Raw genomic sequence first — 15,231 nt, forward strand, 5'->3', positions numbered from 1 at the left:
TATTTCTGTTAGGAGGTGTCCCATATTCCTCCCAGTCCTTAGTACTTGTAGGGATTCCCTCCCCACATCTATAGGTCTTCGTACAGACTAGATTAGGACTTTAGCAGGTCTGATCGCAGGATCAGGTTCCCTGTTACATCGTAGGGATTCAGCTGAGTCCTATAGTAGGGACAGATCTCCTCTCTTTCCTTAGCTTTGGTAGCAGAACATAACAGTAAGTCCAGCCTGTAAATTCTCTAAGGAAAGATTTTTTTTTGTTCCATCATGGTGTCGGTTCAGGATTTGGCTAAACACCTGCAGGGACTCTCTCTGGAAGTGGCCGAGCTCCGTCAGCACGTGAGTAACTGTCCTGGAGCATATTTCTTGGAGCCTAAGGTATGTTTGCCGGATTTATTTTTTGGTGAACATCGAGAATTTTTTTCATTTAAAAATGCTTGCTTATTGTATTTTCGTTTGAGACCCAAGTCCTCTGGGGATGAATCCCAGCGCGTAGGGTTCATAATGTCACTTTTGCGCAAAGAGCCTCAGGAGTGGGCCTTTTCTTTGCAACCTAGTGATACATGCTTCAGATCAGTGGATAGTTTTTTTTCTGCTTTAGGACTATTATATGATGATCCTGACCGTGTGGCATCAGCTGAGACTGAGTTGAGACGTTTAAAACAAGGATCAGGTAATATGGAAAAATATTGTACACATTTTCGTCGTTGGTCCACTCAAACAGGGTGGAACGATTCTGCTCTGAAAAGTCTATTTCTTGCTGGGCTCAGTGAAAGGGTTAAAGACCTGCTAATTGCTTATCCTACACCTGAGGATTTGCAACAGGCTATGCAATTAGCTATACGGGTGGATAGAAGACTGCGTGCTAGGGTTAATGAGAGCAAATCCTCTGCTATGTCAGTTTCTGGTTATGATAATGTGTGTACTAACAGTGGTGAACCGATGGAGATTGGATCGGTGGCACCTCGCTCTCAAGAAAAACACCGTCGTTTTTCAGAAGGCTTGTGTTTCTATTGCGGGAAATCTGGTCATTTGATTAAAGGCTGTGAGCTTCGTATGAAGAAAGAAAAAAAAATGGTCAGTCACGCCCGTATTGCCTGTTTAAATTCCAAGGGTATATTTTTAGCTGCTTCCACGATTGCTCAGGAAAAATTAATGGAATTTCGGGTGTTTGTTGATTGCGGGTCTACACTGAATGTAATTGATGGGGGATTCGTGGAAAAACTCAATTTAAAACCTGAACCTTTATCATCCCCCATTGCTGTGGTTTCTGTGGATGGCTCCCCTTTGAAGAATATTACTCTCAAGGTCTGTGAATTTCCTCTCACTATTAATGGTGTTCACCATGAGAAATTGGATTTGGTAGTGTTGAATAACTTGCCTTCTCCAGTAATATTGGGTTTGCCCTGGTTAAAATTTCACAATCCTGTACTGGATTGGTCTACCAGTGAAATTAAATCCTGGAGCCATAAATGTTATGACAAGTGTTGTAACGGGCGTATTGCAGCTTTGGATAGGGGAGAATTGCCTGTTCCTATTCAGGATTTTTGGAGAGTTTTTTCTGAGAAAGAATCGCAGGTTTTGCCTCCCCATAGAGACTATGATTGTTCTATTGAATTTGTCCCTGGAGCGACTCTTCCTAAAAGTCGTTTATTTAACCTTACTATTCCTGAGAGGAAGGCTTTGGAGGAATACATACAGACAAGTTTGGCCGCCGGTCACATTAGGCCCTCTAAGTCTCCTGTGGCGGTTGGATTTTTTTTTGTAAAAAAAAAGGACGGCGGTTTACGTCCTTGTCTGGATTTTCGTGAGATTAACAAAATTACGGTACGCAATCCTTACCCACTGCCATTGATTCCTGATCTGTTTAACCAGTTATTGGGGGCCAAGTGGTTCTCTAAAATTGACCTTAAGGGGGCATACAATCTGTTGCGCATGAAGGAGGGTGATGAATGGAAGACTGCTTTTAACACTCCTGTGGGTCATTTTGAGAATCTGGTTATGCCTTTTGGTCTTACTAATGCTCCTGCATTTTTTCAGAATCTGATTAATGACATCCTTAGACCTTTGATCGGTAAAAATGTGGTTGTGTATTTGGATGACATTTTGATTTATTCGCCAGATCTGGAGTCTCATTGGCGGAGCGTGCGTGAGGTATTACAGTTATTAATGGACAATTCGCTTTTTGCTAAGCTGGAGAAATGTGAGTTCGCTGTACAGAGAATTAGTTTTTTGGGCTACATTATCTCCAGCAAAGGTTTTGAGATGGATCCGGTTAAGGTTCAGGCTGTGCAGGAATGGCCTAGGCCTATTGGTTTGAAATCGATACAGAGGTTTTTGGGTTTCGCCAATTACTATAGAAAATTCATAAAAATTTTTTCTAGTATTGTCAAACCTCTGACTGATCTCACCAGGAAAGGTGCTGATGCGGTTCAGTGGTCTTCTGAGGCCATTGAAGCTTTTGTGTATCTCAAGGAGAGGTTCACCTCTGCTCCCATCCTTATGCAGCCTGATGTTACTAGGCCGTTTTTGGTTGAGGTTGATGCTTCCTCTGTGGGGGTTGGCGCAGTATTGTCTCAGGATAACGGGGATGGATTACATCCCTGTGCCTTTTTTTCAAAAAAATTTTCGGAGACTGAATTGAATTACGATATTGGTAATCGGGAATTATTGGCTATTAAACTCGCATTTGAACACTGGCGCCACTTCTTGGAAGGTGCGGAATTTCCCGTTCAGGTTCTTACGGATCATAAAAATCTGATATATCTTGACACTGCCAAGCGCCTGAATGCCCGTCAGGCTAGGTGGGCACTGTTTTTCTCGCGGTTTAATTTCTCCGTTACTTACATCCCTGGTACTAAGAATGTTAAGGCGGATGCCTTGTCTCGCAGTTTTTCTCCCATAGTCGGTGCTGAGAAAGAGGAAAACATTTTACAAGAAGGTGTTGTGATAGCTGCTTTAGACTCCGTTTTGGAAGATGAGATTCTTAAAGCTCAGGAGAATGCCCCATCTAACACTCCTCATGGGAGGTTGTTTGTGCCTGGGACCTTTAGGAGAGATTTGTTTGTTGAGTGTCACGAATCTCGGTTGGCAGGTCATCCCGGAATCTCTGAGACCAAGAGACTGGTGGGTCGCAGTTTTTGGTGGCCTGGATGGCAGAAGGAAGTCATTAAGTGGGTGCGCCAATGTACTATATGTGCTAGATCTAAGTCCTCACATACTCCTGCTGCGGGGTTGCTTTGTCCTTTGGAGGTCCCCAGTGCTCCTTGGACACATTTGGCTATGGACTTTATAACTGACCTTCCCCCCTCTGAGGGTTTTACTGTCATCTGGGTGGTCGTGGACCGTTTTAGCAAGATGTGTCACTTGGTTCCCTTCGTCAAACTGCCCTGCGCTAAAACTCTCGCTAAGGCCTTTGTCAAGGAAATTGTCAGACTTCATGGCGTTCCGACTGACATTGTTTCTGATAGGGGTCCTCAGTTCGTGGCTCGTTTTTGGCGTGCCTTTTGTGACAGGTTGGGAATTCATTTGTCGTTTTCGTCCGGATATCATCCTGAATCTAATGGCCAGACAGAAAGGAAAAACCAGGATGTTGAGCAGTTCTTGCGTTGTTTTGTGGCAGACAATCAAGAGGGGTGGTCTGAGTTTCTGCCACTTGCCGAATTTGCTCTGAACAATCATACATCTTCTTCTGCTGGTTGTTCGCCTTTTTTTTGTTGTTCTGGGAGACATCCGTCGTTTGGGTCGTTCTCCAAGTTGGGATCTGCCGTGCCTGAGGAGGAGAATTTTTCCGGTGATTTGGAAAGAGTTTGGACGGATGTGCGTGGTAATCTTCAGGAGGCCAACAGAAAATCTAAAGACTACTTTGATAGGAAACGACAGGAGGTTTTGTTCGCTGTTGGTGACATGGTTTGGTTGTCCTCTAGGAATCTGCGGTTAAGGATTCCTTCTAAGAAATTGGGTCCCAAGTTTGTAGGGCCCTTTAAGGTGCTTCAGGTTGTCAACCAATCTGCTGTTAGGTTGGAGGTTCCTACCTCCTGGAGAATTAATCCGGTCTTTCATGTCTCTCTGTTAAAAAAAGCTGTTGTGTCGGATGGTGACGCCTATGCCTCTGTTCCTCCGGTGGTGGAGGACAGGGAATATGAAATTTCTCGCATCCTTGACTCTAGACGGTATAGAGGTAGTTTGCAGTATCTTGTGGCCTGGAAAGGTTTCGGACCCGAGGATAACTCTTGGGTGAGGTCAGATGATGTTTCCGCGTCCAGACTTATCAGAGCGTTTCACAGGAGATTTCCTGATAAGCCTGGTCCTAGGGGATCCGGAGGATCCTCTTAGAAGGGGGGGTACTGTTAGAACCTTGCTGTTAGGTTTTTTTTCCTTTGCTGGTCACATGACCTTGTTGGCCTATTTAATCCTGCTCCGCCCTTCTGGCTTTGCTGGACTTCATTGTATATCTACTTTCTAGCTAGCCTGTGCTCTGTATCTACTCTGTTAGTTTGCTTGGTCTACGGACCTCTATGTTCTATCTATTTTGTTTGTTCGTCTGTCTGCTACCATTTCTGTTAGGAGGTGTCCCATATTCCTCCCAGTCCTTAGTACTTGTAGGGATTCCCTCCCCACATCTATAGGTCTTCGTACAGACTAGATTAGGACTTTAGCAGGTCTGATCGCAGGATCAGGTTCCCTGTTACATCGTAGGGATTCAGCTGAGTCCTATAGTAGGGACAGATCTCCTCTCTTTCCTTAGCTTTGGTAGCAGAACATAACACTAACATTGGGCTCGTGGCTCAGGTCGAGCAACCGAGTATCATGGCGAGCTCGGCCCGAGCTTTGAGCACCCGAGCATTTTAGTGCTCGCTCTTCACTACTAAATACCCTTCATTATTTATTATTTTTGCACTTTGCGATTTACCCATTTACTTCTAGTTACTTGGGTATTTTGCTTGCCTTTGGTTTTTCTTTGTCTAGTGTCCTTGTGTGAACATGCATTTACATTTTGCATGCACATCAATTTATGTTTCAGTTCAGAATTCTAGGTTTTTTCTTTGTAGTTCAGTGTGCTTTAGTACATATTAGGGTGTGGCCACCCTTTGTCTGAGCTGAAATGTTTATTCTGCCTCAGGTCTATGCTTCTACTAGGGGGTCAGTCTCTCTGCCCTTATCCATATGTACGTCACTTGACAAATGGTAAGGTTTTAATATTAGAGTTAGGACTGTCCCATAAGGGTTGCTATGACGTGGCGGGATAGCTTTTACATTATTTTGATCAAAATTATGTTAACTAAATACCCTTCATTATTTATTATTTTTGCACTGTGCGATTTACCCATTTACTTCCAGTTACTTGGGTATTTTGCTTGTCTTTGGTTTTTCTTTGTCTAGTGGCCGTGTGTGAACATGCATTTACATTTTGCATGCACATCAATTTATGTTTCAGTTCAGACTTCTAGGTTTTTTCTTTATATGATATATATGCTGTATGTGCGGGAAGGGAGCTTGTCTGTACACTGCTTGCTATGTGTGGGGGAGGGAAGCTGTCGGACAAAGAGGGGTCCTGCAAACATCCAACTAATGGCCCCCCATATATATTACAGGAAGGTAGGTCAAACCCAAGGATTTTTGCTGGAGCAGCCGACCATGTGCTGTGTATGGGGCCATCTCCCCCACACATATAACCACATTCATGTATATGGGGGAGTCGGGATGTGTTGTGTGGACAAGCGTCCGGTCTAAAGCTAACTAGTGTATGGGCATCTGAGACTAAGGCAAGTTATCATCCAGAAAGTCATTCTCCAGCCTGCTGCAAAAATACCGGATAGAGAAAGGCTTTTATCACCTAAGCCAGATCTCACTGGAGGGGAAGCAAGAAGAAAAAAGGAGAAATGTAAAATAAGACACAAGTTCAGACAGTTGTCATCCAAAACTTTATCTGGTATCGACCAAGAAAATTACAATCAGTAAAAGTATAATCCACATTTAGGAAAAACACAGATGAGCTGCGGGACCATCGCTTCTTCTTCTGGGACTTTTTGGCGGACAGGTTGCTCTGCTGTCGGAGGCCTTTCTTGTTCTTGGACTTCTCCTTCATGTGGATTCTGAAGACTAGGAGGCTCCTGAGGGTCCATCTCTCCTGCCGGCAGCTCAGAGTGACTTGGAGATATGTTTCCTTCAGTCCAGGAAAGCAAGAGAGGAAAAAGATGAATGTGATGTAATAACAAGACAAACCTAAAAAAAAACATGTATAAAAAATCATGTAACTGCAAACTGCACAAAAATGACCCCAATAACATAAGTGCTGTAGCATTAAAGAACCTGCAAAACGAGTGGTGTGAAAAGACCTGCGACTTGTCAGAAATATGTAATGTTTTGTCTAAAATGACAAAAAAAAAGAAAAGATTCAAGGGATCAGCAGCATTTTATAACAGGTAAAAAATATACAAATTTGTGACAAGTGACCGGTATTAAGTATTGTGGATGATAACCAGACGTTTATTTCAAATGAAGAGTTTAATGAACGTCTTGTATTCGGCCAATTGGAACCTTCCCGGAAATGTCTGCGCCGGTGATAAAATCTACTTACTAATAGAGCTCCCGACTGGACACAAAGAACTGCAGCTCATGGAGGAATGAAGCTTCTTTCCTTCTCAGCCAAGAACTTCTTATACCAGTCCCGTACGGCCTCTATCATGTCCTGATATCTAGCAGAAAGAGAAAAAATCAATTATAAACTAAATAAAATTTATTAAAGAAAAAAAAAACCTCCTGCGAACATGAAGCATTTGTAGCAAAGCACAGCCATTATTTACAGAGCACAATTGTTTTACTTTATTCTATATTAGTGGCCTCTCTGTGCAAAAACTTGTGGGAAATTACTGCAGCACTAATATTGTCCACCCAGAGAGCACCCAAGTATTCCCCAATTTCTGACTCCACCGCCCGATTGCCCCCACAAGCACAATGCTGCACCGCTGTCACCTGCCTGGTACAGGCTCCTTTATAGGGTCCTTTCAGCTGTTGTTCACCAAGATGTGAAGTAATCCGAGTACAGGGTTTCCCATGTCTGAGTGCAGGGGTGGAGAGCAGAGAGGATCAGACAGGGACAGGCCCATACACAGACTGTTGGTATATAGAGGACAAATCTCACTGAACAGCAGCCACAAGAAGCTTCTGGATGGGGGCAGTGGGGGTGAGACAGCACTTCAGCAACGTGTTTGGGAGAGAAGGAAGAAAATAAGCAAATGAAGAAAATTTATAAAGTTCACAAGTCTGCAATGTGAGGAGGATAATTACATGAAGAAAACCCTCTAGGTGCAGCGTCCGCAACCGGAAAACCGCCCAAGGTCCACCTGTGTCATCAGCGCCCCCCTGCTGGACCCCTAATCAGTTGTACTGCAGACTCTGATGATTGATAGTGACACTAGGTCAGCTCTTTCCCAATGGCGGCACTAGCTGACCATCCTGTGGAAAGGACAGGTGCCGGATCATTCAGTCCTTTCCCTCTTCCCCAACGTGAAGCAAACATCCCTCTGACCAGACAAACATCCCCCTGACCAGACAAACATCCCCCTGACCAGGCAAACATCCCCCTGACCAGGCAAACATCCCTCTGACCAGGCAAACATCCCTCTGACCAGACAAACATCCCCATGACCAGGCAAACATCCCTCTGACCAGGCAAACATACAACCCCTTTTTTTCTTTCCCATTTTACTTGCTTTATTAATTTCACCTCCAACATTACTGACAACTCCAAGTTCAATAGTTTGATAGTCTCATCTCCTGCCTTTGTATGTGGAGGAGGCAATAAACAGCCGTATACATCCTAAACCTGTCACAAGGACTTTCTCTGCAACTCCCTACTCTCAGCTGTCCCCCTGTAACAATCCACCTTTTTCTCTTTCTCGCTCATACATTTCAGACACTTTATTAACATGTTAATCATATTTCCAAACTTACTGCATTCCACTTCATCTGATCGTACATCACCGTTTAAAAGAATCACAATCACTTACTTGTCTGCTGCGGTAATTCTTGGATTGTTTTCTTGCTGTTGCTTGGTCTTATTTTGCTGTTTGCTGTCCTTAAACCACCATCTGCAGCACAGTGTCCACATCTTGTTCCACCGGGTCGCTCTTTTGATCCCTGCAACAACAGACACTATGCGAGTATGACTTCACATGTGACATTTCCAAGTCCCTTGACCATTGTGGTGCCAATGGAGTACCCCTTTTCTCGTTATCATGCCACCAAAGCACACCATTTCCAGCTAGCATGCCACCGTAGCACACCTTTTCCCGTTAGTATGCCACCGGGCACACCTATTCCAGTTAGCATGCCATCGGAGCACACCTATTCCCGTTAGCATGCCACCGGAGCACACCTTTACCATTAGCATGTGACCGCAGAACACCTTTACCGTTAGAATGCCACTGGAGCACACCTTTACCATTAGCATGCCACCGGAGCACACCTTTTACCGTTGGCTTGCCACCGGAGCACGCCACTTTCCCGCTGGCTTGCCACCGAAGCACGCCACAGTCCCGTTGGCTTGCCACCGGAGCACGCCACAGTCCCGTTGGCTTGCCACCGGAGCACGCCACTTTCCCGTTGGCTTGCCACCGGAGCACGCCACTTTCCCGTTGGCTTGCCACCGGAGCACGCCACTTTCCCGCTGGCTTGCCACCGAAGCACGCCACAGTCCCGTTGGCTTGCCACCGGAGCACGCCACAGTCCCGTTGGCTTGCCACCGGAGCACGCCACTTTCCCGTTGGCTTGCCACCGGAGCACGCCACTTTCCCGTTGGCTTGCCACCGGAGCACGCCACTTTCCCGTTGGCTTGCCACCGGAGCACGCCACTTTCCCGTTGGCTTGCCACCGGAGCACGCCTTTACCATTAGCATGTGACCGCAGAACACCTTTACCGTTAGAATGCCACTGGAGCACACCTTTACCATTAGCATGCCACCGGAGCACACCTTTTACCGTTGGCTTGCCACCGGAGCACGCCACTTTCCCGCTGGCTTGCCACCGAAGCACGCCACAGTCCCGTTGGCTTGCCACCGGAGCACGCCACAGTCCCGTTGGCTTGCCACCGGAGCACGCCACTTTCCCGTTGGCTTGCCACCGGAGCACGCCACTTTCCCGTTGGCTTGCCATCGGAGCACGCCACTTTCCCGCTGGCTTGCCACCGAAGCACGCCACAGTCCCGTTGGCTTGCCACCGGAGCACGCCACAGTCCCGTTGGCTTGCCACCGGAGCACGCCACTTTCCCGTTGGCTTGCCACCGGAGCACGCCACTTTCCCGTTGGCTTGCCACCGGAGCACGCCACTTTCCCGTTGGCTTGCCACCGGAGCACGCCACTTTCCCGTTGGCTTGCCACCGGAGCACGCCACTTTCCCGTTGGCTTGCCACCGAAGCACGCCACTTTCCCGTTGGCTTGCCACCGGAGCACGCCACTTTCCCGTTGGCTTGCCACCGGAGCACGCCACTCTCCCGTTGGCTTGCCACCGGAGCACGCCACTTTCACGTTGGCTTGCCACCGGAGCACGCCACTTTCACGTTGGCTTGCCACCGGAGCACGCCACTTTCCCGTTGTCTTGCCACCGGAGCACGCCACTTTCCCGTTGGCTTGCCACCGGAGCACGCCACTTTCCCGTTGGCTTGCCACCGGAGCACGCCACAGTCCCGTTGGCTTGCCACCGGAGCACGTCACTTTCCCGTTGGCTTGCCACCGGAGCACGCCACTTTCCCGTTGGCTTGCCACCGGAGCACGCCACTTTCCCGTTGGCTTGCCACCGAAGCACGCCACTTTCCCGTTGGCTTGCCACCGGAGCACGCCACTTTCCCGTTGGCTTGCCACCGGAGCACGCCACTTTCCCGTTGGCTTGCCACCGGAGCACGCCACTCTCCCGTTGGCTTGCCACCGGAGCACGCCACTTTCACGTTGGCTTGCCACCGGAGCACGCCACTTTCACGTTGGCTTGCCACCGGAGCACGCCACTTTCCCGTTGTCTTGCCACCGGAGCACGCCACTTTCCCGTTGGCTTGCCACCGGAGCACGCCACTTTCCCGTTGGCTTGCCACCGGAGCACGCCACAGTCCCGTTGGCTTGCCACCGGAGCACGCCACTTTCCCGTTGGCTTGCCACCGGAGCACGCCACTTTCCCGTTGGCTTGCCACCGAAGCACGCCACTTTCCCGTTGGCTTGCCACCGGAGCACGCCACTTTCCCGTTGGCTTGCCACCGGAGCACGCCACTTTCCCGTTGGCTTGCCAACGGAGCACGCCACTCTCCCGTTGGCTTGCCACCGGAGCACGCCACTCTCCCGTTGGCTTGCCACCGGAGCACGCCACTTTCACGTTGGCTTGCCACCGGAGCACGCCACTTTCACGTTGGCTTGCCACCGGAGCACGCCACTTTCCCGTTGGCTTGCCACCGGAGCACGCCACTTTCCCGTTGGCTTGCCACCGGAGCACGCCACTTTCTCGTTGGCTTGCCACCGGAGCACGCCACTTTCCCGTTGGCTTGCCACCGGAGCACGCCACTTTTCCGTTGGCTTGCCACCGGAGCACGCCACTTTCCCGTTGGCTTGCCACCGGAGCACGCCACTTAACCGTTGGCTTCCCACCGGAGCACGCCACTTTCCCGTTGGCTTGCCACCGGAGCACGCCACTTTCCCGTTGGCTTGCCACCGGAGCACGCCACTTTCCCGTTGGCTTGCCACCGGAGCACGCCACTTTCCCGTTGGCTTGCCACCGGAGCACGCCACTGTCCCGTTGGCTTGCCACCGTAGCACGCCACAGTCCCGTTGGCTTGCCACCGGAGCACGCCACAGTCCCGTTGGCTTGCCACCGGAGCACGCCACAGTCCCGTTGGCTTGCCACCGGAGCACGCCACTTTCCCGTTGGCTTGCCACCGGAGCACGCCACTTTCCCGTTGGCTTGCCACCGGAGCACGCCACTTTCCCGTTGGCTTGCCACCGGAGCACGCCACTTTCCCGTTAGCTTGCCACCGGAGCACGCCACTTTCCCGTTGGCTTGCCACCGGAGCACGCCACTTTCCCGTTGGCTTGCCACCGGAGCACGCCACAGTCCCGTTGGCTTGCCACCGGAGCACGCCACATTCCCGTTGGCTTGCCACCGGAGCAAGCCACAGTCCCGTTGGCTTGCCACCGGAGCACGCCACTTTCCCGTTGGCTTGCCACCGGAGCACGCCACTTTCCCGTTGGCTTGCCACCGGAGCACGCCACAGTCCCGTTGGCTTGCCACCGGAGCACGCCACAGACCCGTTGGCTTGCCACCGGAGCACGCCACTTTCCCGTTGGCTTGCCACCGGAACACGCCACTTTCCCGTTGGCTTGCCACCGGAGCACGCCACTTTCCCGTTGGCTTGCCACCGGAGCACGCCACTTTCCCGTTGGCTTGCCACCGGAGCACGCCACTGTCCCGTTGGCTTGCCACCGGAGCACGCCACTGTCCCGTTGGCTTGCCACCGGAGCACGCCACTGTCCCGTTGGCTTGCCACCGGAGCACGCCACTGTCCCGTTGGCTTGCCACCGGAGCACGCCACTGTCCCGTTGGCTTGCCACCGGAGCACGCCACTTTCCCGTTGGCTTGCCACCGGAGCACGCCACTTTCCCGTTGGCTTGCCACCGGAGCACGCCACTTTCCCGTTGGCTTGCCACCGGAGCACGCCACAGTCCCGTTGGCTTGCCACCGGAGCACGCCACTTTCCCGTTGGCTTGCCACCGGAGCACGCCACTTTCCCGTTGGCTTGCCACCGGAGCACGCCACTTTCCCGTTGGCTTGCCAACGGAGCACGCCACTTTCCCGTTGGCTTGCCACCGGAGCACGCCATTTTCCCGTTGGCTTGCCACCGAAGCACGCCACTTTACCGTTGGCTTGGCAACGGAGCACGCCACTTTCCCGTTGGCTTGCCACCGGAGCACGCCACTTTCCCGTTGGCTTGCCACCGGAGCACGCCACAGTCCCGTTGGCTTGCCACCGGAGCACGTCACTTTCCCGTTGGCTTGCCACCGGAGCACGCCACTTTCCCGTTGGCTTGCCACCGGAGCACGCCACTTTCCCGTTGGCTTGCCACCGGAGCACGCCACTTTCCCGCTGGCTTGCCACCGGAGCACGCCACTTTCCCGTTGGCTTGCCACCGGAGCACGCCACTTTCCCGTTGGCTTGCCACCGGAGCACGCCACTTTCCCGTTGGCTTGCCACCGGAGCACGCCACTTTCCCGTTGGCTTGCCACCGGAGCACGCCACTTTCCCGTTGGCTTGCCACCGGAGCACGCCACTTTCCCGTTGGCTTGCCACCGGAGCACGCCACTTTCCCGTTGGCTTGCCACCGGAGCACGCCACAGTCCCGTTGGCTTGCCACCGGAGCACGCCACTTTCCCGTTGGCTTGCCACCGGAGCACGCCACTTTCCCGTTGGCTTGCCACCGGAGCACGCCACTTTCCCGTTGGCTTGCCACCGGAGCACGCCACTTTCCCGTTGGCTTGCCACCGGAGCACGCCACTTTCCCGTTGGCTTGCCACCGGAGCACGCCACTTTCTCGTTGGCTTGCCACCGGAGCACGCCACTTTCTCGTTGGCTTGCCACCGGAGCACGCCACTTTTCCGTTGGCTTGCCACCGGAGCACGCCACTTTCCCGTTGGCTTGCCACCGGAGCACGCCACTTTTCCGTTGGCTTGCCACCGGAGCACGCCACTTTCCCGTTGGCTTGCCACCGGAGCACGCCACTTTCCCGCTGGCTTGCCACCGGAGCACGCCACTTTCCCGCTGGCTTGCCACCGGAGCACGCCACTGTCCCGCTGGCTTGCCACCGGAAGCACCCCACTTTCCCGCTGGCTTGCCAAGGGAGCACGCCATCATCCATTTAATAAAATGGGCCACACTTAGCTTTTTCTTTTATATAATGGGTCCATATAGTTTTTCATTGAATATATTGGGCCCTACATAACCTTACATTTAATATATATAATCGTCTTATCATGTCTGTCTGTCCTTCTGTCCAGGAAGTCCTGCGTCGCTGATTGGTCCGACCGTGGTCAATCAGCTACGTGGGATTTCAGAAAAAGATGGCGGCCATTAGCAGCTCATCTACCGCACGGAGGTCAGCGGCGATGTAGCCGGGAGATGACCGGCGCTAGCAGCAGAAGTACCCCGACCAGCGGCGCCGCTGACCTCCATGCGGCTACCGTCGGGAGATCAGCGGTTAGGGCCGCTGATCTTCCGACGGAAAGTGTGAAGGGAGGACCGGGGAGCGGCGCCACCGGTCGGGATACTTCTGCTGCGAGCAGCCGGTCATTTCCCGGCTGCTCGCAGTGGAAGTACCCGCACAGGCAGCGCCGCTCCCCTGTCCTCACTAATACGATTCGGCGGCCACGACCAATCAGCGATATTGGCTCCAAATTTAAACACCGCTCTGCACAGAGGTCAGTGGCGATGCAGCCGGTCATCTCCCGGCTGCTCGCAGCAGAAGTACCCCGACCTGCGGCGCCGCTGACCTTCATGCGGCTACCTTCGCTAGATCAGCGGCTAGGGCCGCTGATCTCCCGACGGCAAGTGTGAAGGGAGGACCGGGGAGCGGCGCCGCTGGTTGGGATACTTCTGCTGCGAGCAGCCGGTCATCTCCCGGCTGCTCACAGTGGAAGTACCCGCTCCCCGGTTCTCACTAATACGATTCGCTGATTGGTCGCGGCCGCCAGCCGTGACCAATCACCGGTTTTGGCGCCAAATTTAAACATGCTCTCCGGTCCTCACTAACACGGTTCGCTGATTGGTCGCGGCCGGCCGCATACATATTCTAGAATACCCGATGAGTTAGAATCGGGCCACCATCTAGTTTAATATAATGGGCCACAAATTGCCTTCTAGTTATTACAAGAGGTCCTGCATAGTCTTCCATTTATTTTAATAGGCACCATATAACCTTTCAGCATCTGAAACAACGGATACTGAAAGCCTGTGCTAGCATTTCTTCTGCGGTGTTGCTATCAGTGTGTCAAGAGTGGGAGAAGAGGGTTGCATTGACAATCCAACACAATGGGCAGCACTTTAAACACATTTTATAAGTGGTCATAAACTTGTAAAAAATTCATGAAAGAATAAAGTTATGTTAAAACCAAGCACACCATTGTATTTTCTTATGAAATTCTCAATGAGTTTGATGTGTCACATCACCCTCTTCCCATTGAAAAAAATAAAGTTAGATCCAAAATGGCCGACTTCAAAATGGCCGCCATAGTCACCACCCATCTGGAAAAGTTTCCCCCTCCCATATACTAATGTGCCATAAACAGGAAGTTGACATCACCAACCATTCAATTTAATTTAGGTGTATCCATATAAATAGCCCACCCTGTATTATTACCATTTTTATTATTGCTGTACATACTGTAGCTTTTCATTTAATTTATTGGGCCCCATATAGGCTTCCATTTAATATAATGGGCCCCACATAGCCTTCCATTTAATTTAATGGGGTCCACATAGCCTTCCATTTAATTTAATGGGGTCCACATAGCCTTCCATTTTATTTAATGGGGCCCACATATGTTTTTATTTAATATAAAGAGCCCCACATAAGCCCCTAATTAATATAATGGGCCCCACCTTGCTTTCCATATAAAATAATGGGTCCCACATAGCCCTCCCTTTTGTTATGATGAGCCTTACATATCACACCATTTCCCGATGGTCTGCCACCGAAGTACACCATTGGCTGCTGGGGTGCCACTGGAACACACTCTTTACAGTTGGGGTGCCAAAAGAGCACACCTTTCACCATTAGCATGCCACCGGAGTACACTTTTTGCCACTGGCATGCCACTGAAGCACACCCTTTACCATTGGAGTACCATCGGGCACACCCTTTACCGTTGGTGTGCCATCGGAGAACTCTATTTCCCGTAGGCCTACCAGAGGGGCCCAATATGTGACCTTTTTTGCTTACCACCGGGGCACCCATCTTGGGCTTTTTAGCTTCCACCGGGGTGCACTCTTTGGCCTTTTAGCTTACCACCGGGGCACCCAACTTGGGCTTTTTAACTGCGACCGGGGTACACTCTGACCATTTTGCTTACCACCGGGGCACTCATTTTAGGCTTTTTTAGCCTGCCACCGGGGTGCACTTTTTGGCCTTATTGCTTACCACTGGGGCGCACTCTAGGGCTTTTTAGCCTACCACTAGGGTACATTCTTTGGCCTTATTGCTTATCA

The sequence above is a fragment of the Phyllobates terribilis genome, unplaced genomic scaffold (genome assembly GCF_046119375.1).
Source record: "Phyllobates terribilis strain yellow unplaced genomic scaffold, ASM4611937v1 Scaffold_155__1_contigs__length_4435156, whole genome shotgun sequence".
In the NCBI taxonomy this organism is placed as follows: domain Eukaryota; kingdom Metazoa; phylum Chordata; class Amphibia; order Anura; family Dendrobatidae; genus Phyllobates; species Phyllobates terribilis.